At 39.1% G+C, this 19,467-nt stretch overlaps 1 non-coding gene across 1 annotated transcript; it reads right to left on the minus strand.

Moving 5' to 3' along the window:
* Nucleotides 1–482: 482 nt before the first annotated feature.
* LOC110673798 (disease resistance protein At4g27190) lies at nucleotides 483–17,410 on the minus strand. Its single transcript, XR_009141829.1, has 4 exons — nucleotides 15,072–17,410; nucleotides 8,076–8,103; nucleotides 859–1,502; nucleotides 483–506 (listed from the first exon to the last, which is right to left on the minus strand). It is a non-coding gene; the product is annotated as a disease resistance protein At4g27190 (transcript).
* Between the last annotated feature and the right edge of the window lie 2,057 nt (nucleotides 17,411–19,467).

The raw sequence follows: 19,467 nt of genomic DNA on the forward strand, positions 1-19,467 counted from the left end.
ATCTCTTATTTAATAGAAAATTTACTATAAACTCAAGATACAAAAATATGAAACTCATATATTTAATAGATAAATTTTATTATATATTATGTACATTGAGTTCATGATAGATCAGATTTAAATAAAAAAAAAAATCCATTTATACTAAACAAAAGAGGTCGAATTTATTGTAAGGAGGATAATAAGTGGGCAACCATCACCTTGATTTAACGCCTAACATTGAACATATCATGAATAAAAAACACTCTATTTGTCCTCTCCTTGCTGCAGCGATCTATCAAAAGGATTAAGGAAGAACCTTGCACTTAAAAATAAAAATATATTTATAAGAATAGAAATTCTTTTGAAGCTGTTAAGTCCAATGCAAAAACTTGAAAGGAAATAGAAAATAGTTAGGAGTTGGAAGAAGTTTATGGGTTGTGTTCAATCAATGCCTCAGTTTTATTTGCCTTGCTAACAAACCTTACAGACATCTTCAGTTGTTAGTTGCTTGGACCTGCAGCTCCCTGAACCACAAATATAAACATTATCAAAATCTAAATAAGTGCGGTCAAACAGTGTGTTATAGGTTTATAAAACTATTCATTAATGAAGCAGAGGAAAGTGTGTTTGGATTGAGTGAGGGAATATTTCATAAAGCAAGGTAATGGAAGGTAAGGTAGCAAAATCTTCCCAATCTACCAAATTAGTGAGTTGAAAAAATGGGTTTGGGGGGGGGGGGAGGGTGTGGGTTGGGGTTTTGGAGGTTTTGAAACCCCCAAAACCTTGCCTCTTCTAAAATTTTGGTCATCTACTTTTAAAGAATCGAAACAAGAGCTACAACATATTAAAAACAATTAAAATGATAAAGGCGCATACGTCCTTTTTGTTGTGATTTTGTATGACTATGTTTAAGTCTATTCCATTAAGCTTTATGTCATTGTTGTTTACTTTGATCACCTTCAATTCTGTTGTGCTCTGGTTTCCATCAGAAGCAGCAAATGTCTTCAATTTAGGGCACTTGTGCACCTTTACCATTTCCAAGGATGAAAATTTGAAAGGTAAGTTATCCATGCAAAAAGCCTTAAGATTGATAAGTTTCCTTAGTGAAAGCTCTATTAATTGAGAGAACATCACATTGTCAATCGTTTCCTCCCCTTCTTGCCTTTCTGCAACAATTGCTTCCAATTCATCACAATCAAACAAGTCCAGTTGTTTCAACTGCCCAAGTCCTTGAGCAACAAAAGCACGAAAGATAACTTTCAATTTACGACACGATTCTATCTTTACAGTTTGTAGATTGTGCAGGTGCAACAACTCACTAGGGCTCTTCCGTATGTGCTTCATTCCTTCCAAAGATGACAAATGAAGTTTTCTAAAAGAGAGAGGCGTTCCTTTCTTTTCAAATATGTACTCCAATGCAGGGCAATTACTTACATTTACCATTGCCAAGGATTGCCATTTGAAAGGTAAGTTATCCACGCAAAAAGCCTTAAGATTGATAAGTTTCCTTAGTGAAAGCACTATTAATTGAGGGAACACCACATTGTTAATCGTTTCCTCCCCTTCTTGCATTTCTGCAACAATTGCTTCCAATTCATAACAATACAAAATTATCAGTTGTTTCAGCTACTCAAGTCCTTGAGCAATGGAAGCAGGAAATATAACTTTCAATTTATGACACGATTCTATCTCTACAATTTGTGGATTGTGCAGGTGCAACAACTCACTAGGGTTCTTCCATATGCGCTTCATTCCTTCCAAGATGACAGATGAAGTTTTATAAAATAGAGAGGCGTTCCTTTCTTTTCAAATATATATTCAAATGCAGGCTAATAACTTACATCTAACATTTCCAAGGATGGCAATTTGAAAGGTAAGTTATCCATGCAAAAAGCCTTAAGATTGATAAGTTTCCTTAGTGAAAGCTTTATTAATTGAGGGAACACCACATTGTTAATCATTTCCTACCCTTTTTGCCTTTCTGTAACAATTACTTTCAATTCATCACAATCCAACAATTCTAGTTCTTCCAGCTACCAATGTCGTTGAGCAATAAAAGCAGGAAAGATAACTTTCAATTTATGGCACGATTTTATCCTTACAATTTATAGATTGTGCAAGTGCAACAACTCACTAGGGCTCTTCCTTATGTGCTTCATTCCTTCCAAAGATGATAGATGAAGTTCTCTTAAATAGAGAGGTGTTCCTTTCTTTTCAAATATATACTCCAATGCAGAGTGTTGCAAGGGTTTTGCGGTCACCGAATGATTCTCACCGAAGCGGAGAAAGTGAGGAGTCGCACTTTAATTTTGAGAGAAATTAAAGAAAACCATTTGTAGAAATAAGATTTATCAAAACCACTTCTAAAATAGAGATTCTAGGTTTGGGGTCTATATATGGATGGGGAAAGTGTTAGGCACCCCATCTCGTCCCTTAACAAGGGTAAGCAGATTTAATAATGTGCTCTTCATAATCTAAGATCGATAATTTTTGGGGTTAGAATTATGATATTGGTCCTTGTTGTTGATAAAAGGAACGTTTAATATTTCACCATCTTGGGTTTCCCAGGAACACAAGTATATGGGGTGACTCTACAGTGAATTGATGTTGTGTTTTTTTTATTTTTTATGTATTTATTAAGTTCCTCCCTCTTTGAATTAGGACTCTAATTCCGAAGTGGTGTTATTTGGTTCCTAAAGATTCATAACGAGTGAGGAGGACTCTCAGCTCACACATTATGTACCTTATCATTAGCGTTTTGAATAACTGAGGGTGCGGTGTGCGTAATGGATTTTCAAGAACTGATATGAGTATAGATTTTCATCCCTCTTAATTAGGACTCTAATTCAAAAGGTATGCGTTAATTGAAACCTAGAGAACTCTCTTCCTTAATGAGGACTCTTAGTTAATGGAGGGAGGTCTCATCATCAGCATAATTACCTATGAAATCTTTACCCATATCATTTCATGCAAAATTATTTAATGTCTTTTTTTTAATAATAATATTTCATTTAACTAAGTTAATCTGGGGGAAGAGATTCTTCCTTGGTAATAAGGAGACCTCTAGAAGGACTCTTCATTGGGTCTTAAAAATTTGGAGTTCTTGGAAGGACTCTCCCGTGAGCCGAACATTGAAATGTGTTTGATAAGTTCTGTTGAAAATAAGAGTTAGTAAGATATCCGTAAAAATAAATTTAACATTGGGAATTTCAGGGAAAGGAGTCTCCCGATTTCTCATAATGAGCTTTTTATAAAAAGGTGTAAAAATAGTGGGAGTTTTCAAGAAATGACTCTCTCCTGATCTCTCCCATTTTATATTGGAATTTTAAACTAGGGATTCAGGAAATGAATTTTTCCCGATCTTTTTAATTTAACATTAGGAAAAATTGTCGAAGACATAGGTAGCTCCAGGAAAGGATTCTTTCCTGACCTCTGTGATCTGGAAATATGAAAGGGAATGCGTGGGTATTGAGCCGAACTCGTTGCCAAACTTCCATGTAATTTCTCGATGTCTTGGTTGTCTGATCTTTCTTGATTCTGACCTCCTAATGCTCTGTCCAAACTCTTTGGCTTTGGATTTTGCATCTAACAGTCTGAGGTCATCTAGGGTTTCTAATCGCCTATCTATTGTTCGAGCTTGTCCTGATTTCCGATCTTACAGGTTATCATCCGAGCTTGTTTTGGGTTCCGATCTCATGACTTGCTTGTTCGGCCTAGTCTCAATTTTTGACCTCTCCGCCTGTCTTAATCTTTCTATATCGATCCTATTCTCCTGATTATTTTCCCCATTTGTTAGAATCGAAAAAAAAAAAATTTCTTGTCATTGTTTCCATCCGCATTTCTCATGATATTTATGGGATCAGTAGCCTTTGTACCACCCGAACTCATATTTACAATACAAAATAAAAGGTGAAAGGTGATAATGATAAAAAAACAAAGTTCGCGGATGTCACAGTATAAAGTCATAAATAACATTAGTATAATGAATTAAATTTGGCGCTATCCTATTCTAAAAGCACTGCGTGACATAGTAACTTAAAGATTCTTATGTCATGAACACCAGCTAATCATGCTCAAGTGGTAAAGTTGGAATGCTTACCTGTGGAGAGCTGAAGCAATGAAGGAGCCAATGCTGACGTCCCACGAATCTGGAGAGATTAAGACCGAGACAATAAAAGAACTTGATTTGCCAAAAGTGATGAGGGCGAAAACTTGATGACGAACTGAGATTAAATTTCCAGGGTAATGCACGAGTATTGAAAATATAGATCACAGGACTTGTAGCTCTTCAGATGAGATACCTTAGAAAAATTATTTCTAAAGTCTTTAAAAACTTTAAGAGTCTGTTGGATCAAGGACCACAATCTTTAATTTCAGAGATTTTTTTTTTTTTATAATCACCACCCTCTCTACAGTATTGCACGCAGGTATTTATAGGAAATGAGTACTCAAAATAGAGGTTTAGGATTCCAGCAGGAAGAGATGGAGGGTTCAGATTTAAAAGGATGCGATCCGATGTCTTAGAATTAAAGAGAATCAAGATTGAGGGTTAGGATTTGGTTCAGAATCTCTGTCATTTCATTCTTTAACCCAATAATTAGGGGTTTTACCTTACAAAATAGATCCAAGAGCTGGGAATAAAAAGTGCCGAATCTGTTATTTACTTTTGATCCGAGGGCCTCAAATCCATCCTTACAATTATAATCAACGGTGTAAGTTGAGATGTACTGGGCTACTTTAACCGTTTAAAATCCGACGGCGAAGAGTGTATCCTTACAAATGAAATGGGTGGTGATGGCTAAATCATACTCAAAATGCTTTAATTGACTCGGATTTGATGGTAGAGGAATTATTCTTATGAATTAAGGGTTTTGATTAAAAGTGATTCGACTTCCCGAGCCCTCCGATCTCTATAAGTCATTCCTTAGTCTACCCGACCTCTCATTGTGATTGACTGATCTGAGGCTTGTTATTGTGATCTCTATCCACTTTTCTGCATCCAGTCTTTTCTTATTTCCCGATCTCTTCCTATTCCCCGATTCTTTCCCATCTCTCCTTTGTATCGGACCTGTATTGGTCAAAGCAATAAATTCTTCAATTACCGATAAGCCGCTTCGAGTTCTGTGGGCATTAAATGTCAAGGCCTTATATATATGCGGGAGGGGAGCCTGCCATTTTCACACTTACACTCATTTCTCTCAGGCTAATTTCCCATGTGCTACTTCTTTGATTCTAACTTTTCCGATAAGAATTCTCTTCATGACGACCACTTTGATCTTTTTTTATCATTTTTTTGGCCCATCGCCTGAAAATGGACGACTTCGATGATCAGAGAATTATGAGAGCATCATTCGATGATGGCGAGAGAACCAGACTAATTTACCAATCAGGGTCCAAAATGACTACCGTACCTGTCTCCAATCGGTTTACCGATATGATCTGCGGATTGATCTCGGACAAGGGGATCTCTAATTTCAATCTTGATGTCGATGACCGCCTCTTGAAGTTCATTTGGCTCCTAACCATGTCAGGGGTCCCAATTGAGGCTCGATTCTGGTCGATAACATCGACGATGACACCGATCTTTCCCTAGTCTTTACCATAGTTGACAAGAGCTACCCTCCCGATCTCCACATATCTCTTAAATGGCTTTTTGAGATTGAGGATGATCCGAACTATGAAAGCAAGATAGGTAAAATGTAGTGTAGGGACATTTGTAATTACTGATCTTGAGAGATCCCCCAAATGATGTTGTCAACACCATATTTTGGCTGTTCACCAAAGTCAATGAAATTTGCAAATTGACCCCCAACTGACATTCTTCGGTTACAAGTAATTTGATTAGGAAATAAACCAATCTCGCATCTAGTCGAATGCTTTCCGATCTCCCAACAAAGGAGATCACACCAATATCAAGTCTCCACGCCGTCTAATCTCATTTCCGATCTCTTGTCAAAGGTGATCAAACCAATATTAGGTCTCAGTGCCATCCAGTCTTATTTTCGATCTCTCTTTCACAAATATTGTGGAAAATCATTTAATAAAGTTAAGGTTTTAGTCTGACTTAATGGTGTTTCCGATCTTAAGTATTCAAATCAAGTTTTCAATTTTAATGATCTAAAGTTCTATCCGATGTTTGGTCTCGGCTTAGGCCGATCTCATGGTTACAATGTTTTTCCGACCTCTTATACTTAGATTAATGATTGCTTTTAAGTTTGATGTTTTAATACGTTCAAACAATCAAGTACTCATACAATTTGGATACTTTTCGATCTCATCAAGAAATTGAACAAAAGGGATTTCATTTCATCTCAAAATAAAGGTTACAAGTCATTTGGCTGAAGAGTCACCCCCAGCCTATTCTACATTGACATTTCGCTCAGTCTCCCTCTCTCTCTCGGTTTCCTCCTCGCTCTCCTCTTCGTCTCTAGGAGCAAGATCCACCATCCAGGAAAAGTCTTCCCCAAGATAACGCCTCTCGAGCTCGGCCAGAAGATCGCTGTGTGCATTCACATAAGCACCAGCTTCCTTTGTCATAGCCTCTTTTTCCTTTGCTTTGAGCTCCTCAGTAAGGCGGGCGACGTCGACAGTTTGGAGTGACCGAGCTTCCCCAAGTTCACGAGCCTGCTCGGCCAGCTTATCCTCGTAGAATTTCATCCGACCTTCGATTTCAGCAATGTAGTCTTGGGCGGATAAAAGTTGGGCTCGGGCGGAAGCCGCGTCCTGGACTGCTTTTAGAATCTTCTGCCTCAGAAGATGAGCCTTTTCCCTGATTATGTGCTGATTCACCAGGCTCTCTAGGCTCAAACTCATCGCCTGAGCCAGGTGATCATCAATGCTACCCGAGGTCAGCCTGTTTCGGTCCTCCTGGAGGCATATGGTAGCATCCAGAACTTTGGCCAAGCCAGGATTCTCCCGAACGGATCGGTTCTTCTCCAGAGAATGAATAAGAACTTGGGCACCTTGAGAAAGGGTCCTCACGGTAGGTTGGGAAGGTGGTGGCTCTTCTTGTCGAGGGGGAGAAGGAGCTACCTCTACTTTAGGGACCGGTTGTACCGAAGGTCGGGACGAGTCTCCCGGCACTTTCCCCGAATCCCACCTTGGCGTTTGTGATGCTGTGACGATCTTCATTTCTCGTACCTTCCGGGAGACTTCTCTTTTCCGCTTCCGGCACTCCTTTGCGCCTTCTCCTTCAGCCATTTCTGCACAGAAAAATAGTTAGTGAGATTACCTAAACCAGGAGACTAAAGATTTAGGTTATACTGGTCCCTAGTCCGAGATCAGAGAGCTGCAGTTAATAGTTTTCATTGGCAATCATCCGCATCAGCCACCATCTTAGTTCGACCATAACAGCATATAGGCACGAATACTTTTGAGTGGCTGCCTGATCCTTTAATTTCATTACCATGGCACCCTCATCCCTGCTCAGGGTGATCCTCTTTGGAATTGATGGGCCCAGATGCTGCCAGCTATGTGGGAAGCCCTCAAAACCGTTCGGAATCTTGCTCCTCAACATAAAGAAGCGATTTTTCCAACTTTTCAATGAAGAGGGGAGATCGGTAGAAAGCCCACAGTGCGGTTTGGCTTGGAAGAACCAATACTCATCGTCCTTTCCACGAGTAAGTCTATGCAGCTCAGCAAAAACCTTGGCTATAGGCTCAAGCTTCTTGGCTCGGCATAAGCTTCTGAAAGCCACCAGAATTCGCCATGAGTTCAGATGTACTTGGGCTATACATACGTGGTGGAACTTCATAACGTCCTTATAGAAGTCGTCAAGAGGAAACCGGAGCTCGGCTTTTAATTGTTCTTCACATATCATGATCGCATCATTTTCTTCAAAGAAGTGATCGGCTCGGAGATCGCCATGGCATCTGATAAGCTCGTACAAGTCAGTTTTAAGGTTGTACTCTTGACTGATCGACTGCAGATCGGTTTCTTGGAGGATCGACGGCAACTCATCCACGGGAAGATTTTCTCTCCCAGAAGAATGTGTTCGTCTTGATTATGCCGCTTGACTACGGGCTGAAATAGAGGTCGTAAGAGGCTCAGGGTGCCCACTCTACCTAATCACCTCGACTTCATCCGATGACCACGAGACATGGACGGAAGGAGGGCTTGCCGCTCTCTGACCCTCGGCGCCGCTCATTTTCAAAGAAATGAAAGAAGTTTAACTAAGAGAAAGATCAAAACCCTTACCGAAATGTGATCGGCGTCGGAAAAACTTGAAGAAACGACAGAATTTTGGAATCGCTCGCAAAGTGCTGAAAATGACATAAGGGAGCAACTGACTGACCCTTCCCCTATTTATACCCATCTGAGCATTCAATGCTCATAGTGTCCCAAGCGACATATCGGTTAGCCGAATCCACCCGCTTTCCTGACACGTCGCAGAAAGATTCCAGAAACACCATAAATAAAATAAAAGGAGATCGGCTGGCTAAGATCGTTAGATCAAGGTGGATGTTCAGAGTTACAGATCGGCTAAGGGTGATTTAGTTAGGAACCAGATCGGATATGCACATCAGAGATCGAAAATTAATCAAGGCAATAATTAAATGATAACTGTTAAATAAAATTTCAGATTACATCATTTGGGCGATCTCAAGAGATCGGATTACATCATTAAGAACCTTTAAAGAATAAATTATATCATTTGGAAGATCTCTAAAGATCGGCATTACATCCTACCTAGTAGGGACCTATGTCAAAGCCTAGTCTTGTGGCTGAATCAAAAGATGTGTTTGATCAAAAAGCCAGCCATAGGCATCGGATAGATGTGCAGCTCAAATGGAGTGACTATGACTCTCATGATGATGAGAGGAGTCATCGTCGATGTCATCGACTAGAACCGAGCCGCAGTCGGGACGCCCGATATGGTGAGGAGCCAAATGAACTTCAAAAGGTGATCACCGATATGTAGAAGGAAATTAGCAGTCCTTTCGTCCAAAATCAGTTCATCGATTATATTGGTAGACCGATTCGAGATCGGCATGATCGACATTTTCGATCTGGATCGGTAAATTAGTTCGGTTCTCTCACTGTCAGCAGATGTGGTTTGCATGATTCTTCGATCACCGGGATCATAAATTTTCAGTCGAGGAACAAAGAGAACAATCGAAAAAAGATCAAAAGCGGTCACCATGGCCGAAATTGTTATCGGAGAAACTTGGACAGGAGAAGTGAAAAATGGGAAGAGAAGAAATGGAATGTGGGAGAAATTTCCTGCTGAGGCATATATATAGGGGGTCTGAGCATTTATTACTTGCGAAAACCGAAGTGGATGCATAAGTAACCGAAGAATTAAATGCTTTGACTGAAGCAGATCGGTTAGAAGGAAAGGTTCTAGAATGGGAGAGATCGGGAGAAGGGTCTGATATGAGAGATCGGAAAAGGTGTCATAATAGAGAGATCGAAAGGAATAGGAGATCGAAAAACAAGAAGAGGATGAGACGACTTCCAATAACTCTCTACATAATCAGAGCCGAGGTAATTAAAGCGTTGCAGGCGTGATCAAATCTTCACCGTATGCCTCATTTGCAGAATCGCCCACATTGTTGACAGACGCCAAAAATAGTTGTGACAGTTCTGTACATCACAATCCTCATCGTTGATCATACTTGCAAGGACAAAATCGGAGCCCTTGGATCAAAAACAGATGACAGGTTCGGCGCCTTTTATTCCCAGCCCTCGGATCCATCTTGTAAGGAAGGAGCCTGAACCGTTGGATTAGGAAGAAAAAGGACGGACATTCTGGATGGGATCTCAGCCATCCATTTTGATTCTCTTTAATTCTCTGACATCGGATTATGTCCTTTTAGATCCAAACCTTCCGTCTCCCTAAGGGGAGATCCTGACCCTTCATTAGTAGCACCTGTTCCCTATAAATACCTGCATGCAATACTGTAGGGAGGACGGATAAAAAAGGTGATGGTGATTATAGTGGAAAGGCTTTGAAATTTAATTCAGTCTTGCTGCTTTGCCATTCTAAGCTTGCATGAAAATTGAGAAACTTCAGAAACTAGTTTTCTCGAGTATCTCCGGTGATAGAGAGTTTTCGAACCTTGAAATCCTTCATTTTCAGTTTGTTCATTACTCTACTACACCATTTCTGTTTAGTCTTGTCTTCATCACCCCAACATCAGCACATTATTCTTTCAGCCTGATCTCATTCTGACCCGGTTTCCGTCACTTCGGTTCAACTGCATTTTAACCTGGTTTCTAAAATCTCGGAGTAAGCATTGATCCTTGAATCACCAGTTTTTGACTCTACAATACTTATGATCCCCAGAGTCAGTTTGATATCCTTGATCTCACACAGGTAAGTGCCCAGACTGTCACCTTTCCGAATGCTCTCATTTTACGTTCTCTGCTTTTATTTTCAAAATTCTCATTAAGTTCAATTATATTAAAATCTCCATGCAGATCGTTCAGGCCGATAATTACTCTCTTGAGTTTACTTTTTCTATTCTCTAGTTCACGTTATTTATTTGTTCTTAGTTTTTATTTCCTTCGAATATGGGTGTTCAGGTTACAAGTAACTTCTAGGTAATTTAGCAAAGTGTTGGTAGCAATATCCTAACGTGATAGTGTCTTTTGGAAATAAGTAAAATAATCAAAGAATGAATAGGGAATCAAGAGAAAAGTCATGAGGTCGGGTTACTAAGCGAGTCTAGGAAATAACATAATAAAGCCGGGATCGAGATAGGTCCCCAGACTAGCAACCGAAAGAAATCAGATGTAGCCAGCCAAAAGGTTCGGACAAGAGAGTCATATACGAGATCGGTGAGAGGCTCGATTTTAAACCGAATGCTTTAAGAGGTCGGGGGAGAGTTCTTACCCGATCCTCATTCAAACAGAAACATGGAGATCGGAGGAGAGTTCTTATCCGAGATCCTTCCTTAAAATCTTAAACCGAATGCTTTAAGAGGTCGGGGGAGAATTCTTATCTGATCCTCATTCAAACAAAAATGCAGAGATCGGAGGAGAGTTCTTATCCGAGATCCCTTTTTAAAATCTTAAACCGAATGCTTTAAGAGGTCGGGAGAGAGTTCTTATCCGATCCTCATTCAAACAAAAACATGAAGATCGGAGGAGAGTTCTTATCCGAGATCCCTCTTTAAAATCTTAAACCGAATACTTTAAGAGGTCGGGGGAGAGTTCTTACCCGATCCTCATTCAAACAAAAACACGGAGATCGGAGGAGAGTTCTTATCCGAGATCCCTCTTTAAAATCTTAAACCGAATACTTTAAGAGGTCGGGAGAGAGTTCTTACCTGATCCTCATTCAAATAAAGACGCGGAGATCGGAAGAGAGTTCTTATCCGAGATCCTCCATTTAAATTTTTGAACCAAAAGAGGTCGGGGAAGGGTTCTCACCTGATCCTCATTCAAATAAAAAGGTGGAGACCGGAGGAGAGTTCTTATCTGAGATCCTTCATCAAACTTTAAGCCAAACACCCTAAGAGATCGGGGGAGAGTCCTTACCTGATTCTCGCCTAAATTAAAACGGGGAGATCGGAGGAGAGTTCTTATTTGAAATTTCCCACTCAAAACTCCTAATAAAATATATCTAGAGATCGGGAGAAATTCCCTGCCCCAGGTCTCTTAACAAAATTCAAACTAAATGACATGACTTCAATACACAAGACAACCTCCCTCAAACACTTACTCACCAAAGGGCCATCTCACAAACTTATGTTTCTGGGCAACCCAAAATGAGTGAAATATCAAACATTCCTTCATTTTGCACAAAGGATTAACATTATCACTATCCCAATCCTCTAAATACCCTTTTAATTTATGAAAGAGCATAAGATTAAATCTATTTACCCTCATGGAGGGACGAGGCGGGGTGCCTAACACCTTTCCTGCCCGTATATGGACCCCGAACCTGGAATCTCTGTTTTCAAAGTGGTTTCTTTTAATTTATTTTCACAAATGGTTTTCTTTAATTCCCCTCAAAATTAAAGTGGCGACTCCTCACTCTTTACCACTTCAGTGAGTGTTCGTCCAGGTGACCGCAAAATACCTTGCGACAGATGTAATCTGATCCTTTGGAAATGAAATAAATTCTTATTTATTGATTTAATTTATTCTTATTTTATTATTGCATTGATTATTTTTCTGATCTCTAATAATTGTGTCCAATCTAATCCCTCATCGAATCCCCATCCTACCGATCCCTTTGGTTCAAAACCTTATTCTCTCGGATATATGGTCAATCCCCGTTAGCCGATCTTACTTGTCTTATCTCCTTGCCATGCTTTTAGAATTTTCCTTTGTTGCATCATGGAAACGATCAGATCCAACTAACCAATGCGTCACCTAGGGCCTCGTGAGCATTTAATGCACGGACGAGTATAAATAAAAGGGGGGGGGGGGGGTTAGTCATTTACATACTTATGTTGTTTTTTGATTCTCTGAACAACTTCAAGGCTCTCCCTCAATTCTTGTATTTTCTAGTGACGACTTATACTTTGGTAAGGGTTTTGATCTTTTTTCGATCAGATTTATCTTTGTTATTTGAAAATGAGTAGCGCCGAAAGTCAGAGAGTTACGAGGCCTCCTTCCATCCACGTTTCATGGACATCAGAAGAAGGCGATGGGCAAGGCCAAGTGGGTTACCTGTACCCAACACAGCCACTATTCTGGTCTCTGGTTAACTGGCTAAATCAAAACGGGCTCAGACTTTGGCCCCAAGAAAAGAAAATTTACTTGTGGATGAACTGCCATCAGTTTTGGAGGAAGCTGATCTCCAATCGATTAGCTAAGAATACAACCTCCAGATCGACTCTTACAAGCTGATAAAATGCCATACAAGTCTACGAGCTAATCACTTCTTTGATGAGACCAACCGAATCATGGTGCATGAAGAACAATTAAAAGCCGAGCTCCGGTTTCCCTTGGATGAATTTTACAAAGCTGTTCTAAAGTTTCACCATGTCTGTATAGCCCAAGTGCATCCGAACTCTTGGTGAACTATGGTGGTCTTTAGAGGCCTTTGCCGAGCTAAGGAACTTGATCCTACGCCGAATGTTTTTGTTGAATTACATAGGCTTACTCGGCGAAAGGACGATGAATACTAGTTTTTCCAAGCCAAACTGAACTGCGGGCTCTTCATTGATTTCCCTTCCTTGCTGAAGAACTGGAAAGATCTGTTCTTCACACTTAGGAATAATGATCCGAAAGGCTTCTAGAGTGCTCTACGTAGCTGGAACTATATGGTCCCCAAAGTGCCAAAGAAGCTCAATTTAAACAAAGACGAGGACGCCATGGTGGAGGAATTGAAGAATTAGGCGACCGTTCATAAATACTCATGTTTAGATGTGGTTATGGGCGACCTGAAATGGTGGATGATGCAATTGATCGCCCGGGAGGACTACGTGCTTCTACTCTCTAATCTGGGTCCTGGGATGGGTAAAACCCAAATCTTTAATCTCTTAATCCCTAGCAATCTCACTAATCTCATTTTTCTGTGTAGGTATGGCTGAAAATAAGGCAGCAAAGGAAGTTCAAAAGTGGAATAAAGAGCTCAGTAGGAAGGTATTAGAAATGAAGAGATCTGAAGCTCAGAAGAGAGCTTGAACTGAAGAGATAAGCTCAGAAGTTTTAATCCAAGATTAACCTATCCTAGAGGGGCAAATCCTTACCGTGGAGCCTCTCGCTTGAGCTGAAACTCCTCCCCAACCTCCAATCACTTCAGCTTCAGAGGGAGGATCCTCAGGGCAGGGACCTTCGTCTGGACGACCTCTTTCATAAGCCGCTAAAATACTGCTCCAATCATTAGAGAAGAACAAATCGGTGCGGGGTAATCTCAATTTGGAGAAGAACATGATCTGTTTCCCTGAGGATCGGACCAGAATTGGTCCTAAAAATATTAATGATCTTCTCAGCCTTTCGATGAGCTTGAGCTCGAAAGCAATGGCGACCCAGCACGCAATCAGAGAGAAGGTTTATCTTATGAAGAGGGAGATGTCAAGGATGTCTCAAGACATGGCGTCAATGCAGAACCAACTCTCTATCGCGAATGCTCGGATCATCGAGTTGGAAGAACAAATGAAATCTTTCGAAGAGAAGGCAGCTTGGCTAGAAAAGGAGCTTGACAATTTCCGGGTCAAGTTCTCTAAAGAGATTCAAGCGAAGGATGAGGAGGCTCTAATGAAAAAAGCTGGGGCTTATGTGAAAGCTCATAGTGATCTCCTTGTTGAGCTTGTCAAACGTTATCCTGATGAGGACTTCGCCTAGCTCGAGGAACTTGCTCCGGGTGCTGAAGCTGAGAGTGAGGGTGAACAAAAGAGAGAGGAGGGAGTAAATGTTGGGTATGAAACTGAAGAGCAGGCTAGGGAAGATCCTCCTGCTGAATGACTTGTGTATTTTATTTCTTGGAATGAATTTTAAAGTTCTCTTTGTTTGTGATCAAATCTTGGTAAGATCAGAAAATATTAAATTAAGTAAGGATGAGTATTGAATCAACTCCCACTTGATCGCATAAGCTCGGATAAGGAACTTAAGATCGATTATTAATCGTGAAACAACTGTTTAAAGGGATTTAATCGCGAGTGCAAGATCGCAAAGGCTTGTGACTGAGAACCGATTAAAACTCTGATGCACACATAAAAATGATTTGAGAACAGCTCTTAGTCTGAATTTGATGAGTTTGGGACCGCTTATTAAAGATCGGTTAAAACATTAACTTGGTTAAACACTTGAACCATTTGAGAGAGGTAACTAATCACAAGGCGTCTCGGAATTTGGAATCTCACACATGAGGAGATCGGAAAATAAAATACAAAATCAGATGGTCCGAAAATTAATCAAAATGGGTCGGGAGGATCGGAAAACACTTGGTTTAAATGCACTTTGAAGTTTATTATTTATCATGGAGGTTACTAGCTCAAAGAAAATGACCTGGGATCGGATAATTTAGTTGAGATCGGTCAAACGCCTATTAAGGGGATCGATATAATCGCACTTATTCGAACTATGAAATTTGAAGATTGACTAAAATATGAAGTCTACACAGAGCATTGCTTCACTACAAGAACTTCAAGTTGCTTGAATTGTTGCTGTGGATTAAGTGGTGCGAATACTGTCAATTCTTCAACATTGATCCGGTACTGGAAATTACGACAACGGACAATTTTTAGTTTTTCTAAAACAGCTGAACTATCTCCATCTAAAAATAAGCGAGGAATGATATTCTCTAAATCTTCAAATGATTCTAAATATAGATTATTTGTTCTCTGCAGTAATGGCATGAAGCAACAATTGTGGGCGAGCTAGAAAGACTCAAACTATTGAACTTCTGAAATCTTGTCTTTGTTCCTAAGCATATTTTGAAAACCTTCAAATCTGGGAACGTGAAGCCTTGAGGAATGGTTTGAATGGAAATTGTAAGGGTGGTCAAGCAAGACAGGGATTTCAACTCAGTTATGTTGAAGTATGAGGGACCAAAAGAAAGCATCTATAATTCCTCTAATTGGGACAAACTAGATATAGCATTGGATGGAAATATGATAGAAAAGTTGGAAGAACAACGATGATGTTCAAAATCTAGCAATCTTAGATTAGTCAACTTCCCTATTGTACTGAATGGCTCTAGGAAGTCACATTTTGAAGCTAAGAATTTCAAGCATCTTCAGTTCCCCAACTGCAGCGGTGTCGCCAATCATACATCCCTGAAGCATCAGTGTCCGGAGATTGGTTAATTGACCAAATTCCAAGAGTCCATACAAAGGTCTAATAAGCGAGGCCGTCTGATGGAAAACTTCAAGGGCTTTCATCTCTGTCAAGGCTGCTTTTGGCAAATGCAACAACTCCCTGTCAAAAATACGTTGCTTCAACAACAATATCTTGAGTTTTGGGCAGTCCAAGCATCAGGAAATTGAATTTGAGAAATCTTATTTTCCATTATTGAGATGGCAGTGTAATGCTTCATATTTTTCATACTTGGCCAACCCTCCAACTTTTTGACACGGTCTCTCACCAAATAATCTGACGCCATTGATAAGGCAACATCACGCACAACATCATGCATTTTGACCCAGCCTTCCATATCACTTTCCAAAAACAAACATGAATCTTTCAGATATTTGATGATAAAACGAGCACTTTGTCTTGCATCCTCCACTCTCGCAACGTCTTCCAATATTTTCAGTCCAATCCCATATCTTACCAGGTCTTCTACTGAGATATCGAAATCCTCAGGAAATAAACAGCACAGCTTGAAAACTTTCTTGGCTTCATCATCTTTTAGGTAATCATAGCTAAACTGAAGGCATTTGTACACATCTTTATCCATCCCTTCAATGATTTCTGGCCTTGATTTCCTAAGCTTCCGAACTGCCACTTGCCATTCGTCAGGATCTTTGCCTCTCATTGCCCTTCCCACTGTTACAAGAGCTAGAGGCAGGCCTCCACATTCTTTGAGAATATCTTTTGCAGAAGAATTAAATGTTGGAGACTCAATAACATCGCCTGCATTTTAAGCAAGACCCATGATTCTTTCTCTGATAAAACATTAAATAGGGATGATCTTTGCTGTCTCCCTCATGTGGACCATAGTCTCGCATGCTTGTCTACGACGTGTTGTGACCATAACTTTGCAACACGTATGATCATGGCCAAATGGAATGCCCACATTTGCACGATCTAGTCTGTCCCAAATATCATCTAAGATTATGAGGACTTTATCTCTTCCTTCAATCTAGCTTGCAACCGGCTTACTCGATCTTGTTCACTAACCTCCTTCAATTTCAAAACCAACCTCTCTGCTATCTGGTCTTGAATCTTTTTCACATCAACAGTTTGTGACACCACAACCATAGCAATAGTAGGGAAAAGCGTGCTTTCTTGAGCCCTTTTAGCAACTTCTTTCACCAGAGTGGTTTTACCCACCCCTCCCATTCCGTGTATCCCAATGAAGTTGGTTTTGTTGTCCTTGAAAGCCCCATAATCTCCTCTATTACTGGTTGTCTGCTTTAGGAAATCACAATATCTTCTTGAGATGGAAACAATAACGGTGGCGGAGGTGCAGGATTGGAAACTCTATCAAAGTTGCCTTTATTTTTCTGTTTTTCAATCTCTTCTGCTTCCCTGCTTCAGCTTTTCAGCATTCCTACTTAGCAGATAACGTGAAGCCAAATTATGAAACCTTGCTTTGGAAGCCATCGAGAAATTTCTCAGCCTTCGACAGGATCTCATCAACCTCTGATGTCCAACTGTGAACCTCATTTCTGATGACCTCCCGGTTCCTTTTTGCTGCATCAATGGATGCCTTCACGTCTTCCCTCACAGCTTCTAGTTTATGAACTTGCTCCTGAAGAGCTTCAATGTTACTGCTGTAGTGAATTAACTAGCCAAATTGTCGCCCAATTGGCTCAACCAGGAGTTCTCCAATTTTTCCAACGATACTAATCACAACATCCATGTCTGTAGACTAAAATAGGTACAAAAATTAAACAAGTGATGTGAACATCCACACAAGGTAAAACTATGCTTGACTCTTAACATTGAGTTTTGAGTTCTAAACACTAGCATGTACAGTTAATTTCTACGGAAGCGTTTCAACCACTGCTGAATATTTGATGGGATGTTTGCGTGTATTTAACCGATGTATGACTTTAGGCTGAGATTTTCCTTATTGAATATACATCGATTAAATTTTAACAATTTTTAGTCCTTTAATTTTGGAGATATGCTTGGATTTACTCATGCTCCATTGTGCACCCTTACTCGCAAAATTGTTAGTCCTGTACTCTTAAATTTAAGGAATAGCCAATTTTTTGTGAATGGTGAGTACACTTAATAATTTACCACTAGAAATAATTTAGTTAAATAGTTTGATAAAGAAAATAAATAGCCTCCACTTACATAAAATTTACCATAATATTAACCATTATAATAAAATTATTATACATATATTGATTTTATTGTATAATTTTTCCCATAAAAGATATGCAGGTTAACAATATGCTACCGTTTTTTTAAAGAACAATGTGTTAGAAACTTCAATTTCTTAAATGTATTATTTAATAGATAAAGAAATTTTAAAATAAAATTTTATATTATTATGCTTAACAATGCATTTAATTATATTTTAAAAAATGTCAAGGACTTAATTTATGAATTTTCTCAATACAAGTAAGTTATGGTTTAAATAATGGATTGTATTGAATTTTTTTAAGTTCATAAATAGTTTAAATAGCTAGAAATTTGAAAACACGAAGATGATTGAATATAAGAATAGAACTTTCAATCTCAACATTACGTTTTTGACAATTTTTTTTTCCTTCATTTATAGAATTTATGTCTCTTCCAATGAAACTTTTATGGTATTATAAAAAAAAAATATTTAAATTTTATTGGCCCTAATAAATTCATAATTTATTTTATAATAAAATGTATATATAAAGTTTTTTTTTTTTTTCAAAATTGAGAAATGAAAGTCAAATTTTAACCTATCATGTTTTTTTGCAGACCTTTTCTATTGCGTAAGAGTGTATCTTTGAGAGTGTTGTTCCTTTCCATATTGGAGAGGATGTATTGTCTAATTCCTCTGTTTTGGCTCAGTTTTAGTGAAAGTTTGTTTTCATAAAGTAAAAAATGAAAATGAACATTTATTCCTACCATATAAATGCCATGGTAATGGCATAAATTTACAACGTGTTTGAATATAGTGAGGGAAGGTTTTATAAAGTAAGATAAGATAAAGTAATAAAAGATAAGATAGCAAAATCTCTCTAATCTATTAATTTGATCGGTTAAAAAAGCAAGGGTTTTAAAGGTTTTAAAACCTGTAAAAACGTTATCTCCTTTAAAAAAACATTCTTCCCAAATAAGTATGATACTTTAAAAACCTATCCCCTAACTTCAAAAACTTCTTTCAAACAAGCTGTTAGTCTTGCTTCCATGGCAAGGTTAGTAGTTTTGCTCTAGAAGCAAGGTTTTTTTTTTTTTTTTTTTTTTTTTTCTGTTTTAGGTGTTTTGACTTCCTGCTTTAATGTTTTCAATTTCTACTTTGGGGTACAATAGAGACGTCTATGACGAACCTCTCATTGATGGATAATGAGGAGTCTAAATTGGTTTTGTAGACAGGAGAGCCAGAAGTGGGAAAGGAAGTGATCAAAAGGGAAAAAAATTGATCGGACTATGTTTGCTGGGAAGGTTTCTTACTAATCGGACCATTAATTTTTTAGTGATGAGAAGCTCAGTGGGGACTTTATGGAGACCTATAAGGGGAGTGCACATTAAGGAATTAAGCCTCAACTCTATGCTTTTCAGTTTTTCCATGTTGCGGATCTAAATAGAGTAATTGAAGGTGGCTCTTGGTCCTCTTGATCACTCATTGGCTATTGGAAGGAGAGGTGTTGACACAGATTTCCCTTAACATGGTTGAGATTTGGATTCGGTAACGACCTAGCCAAGGGGCCGTTATTGACTCAAATACATGATCTTTCTGTAGGGTTTGTTTGAAAGTGTGGCGGT

The sequence above is a fragment of the Hevea brasiliensis genome, chromosome 2, assembly GCF_030052815.1.
Source record: "Hevea brasiliensis isolate MT/VB/25A 57/8 chromosome 2, ASM3005281v1, whole genome shotgun sequence".
Lineage (NCBI taxonomy): Eukaryota > Viridiplantae > Streptophyta > Magnoliopsida > Malpighiales > Euphorbiaceae > Hevea > Hevea brasiliensis.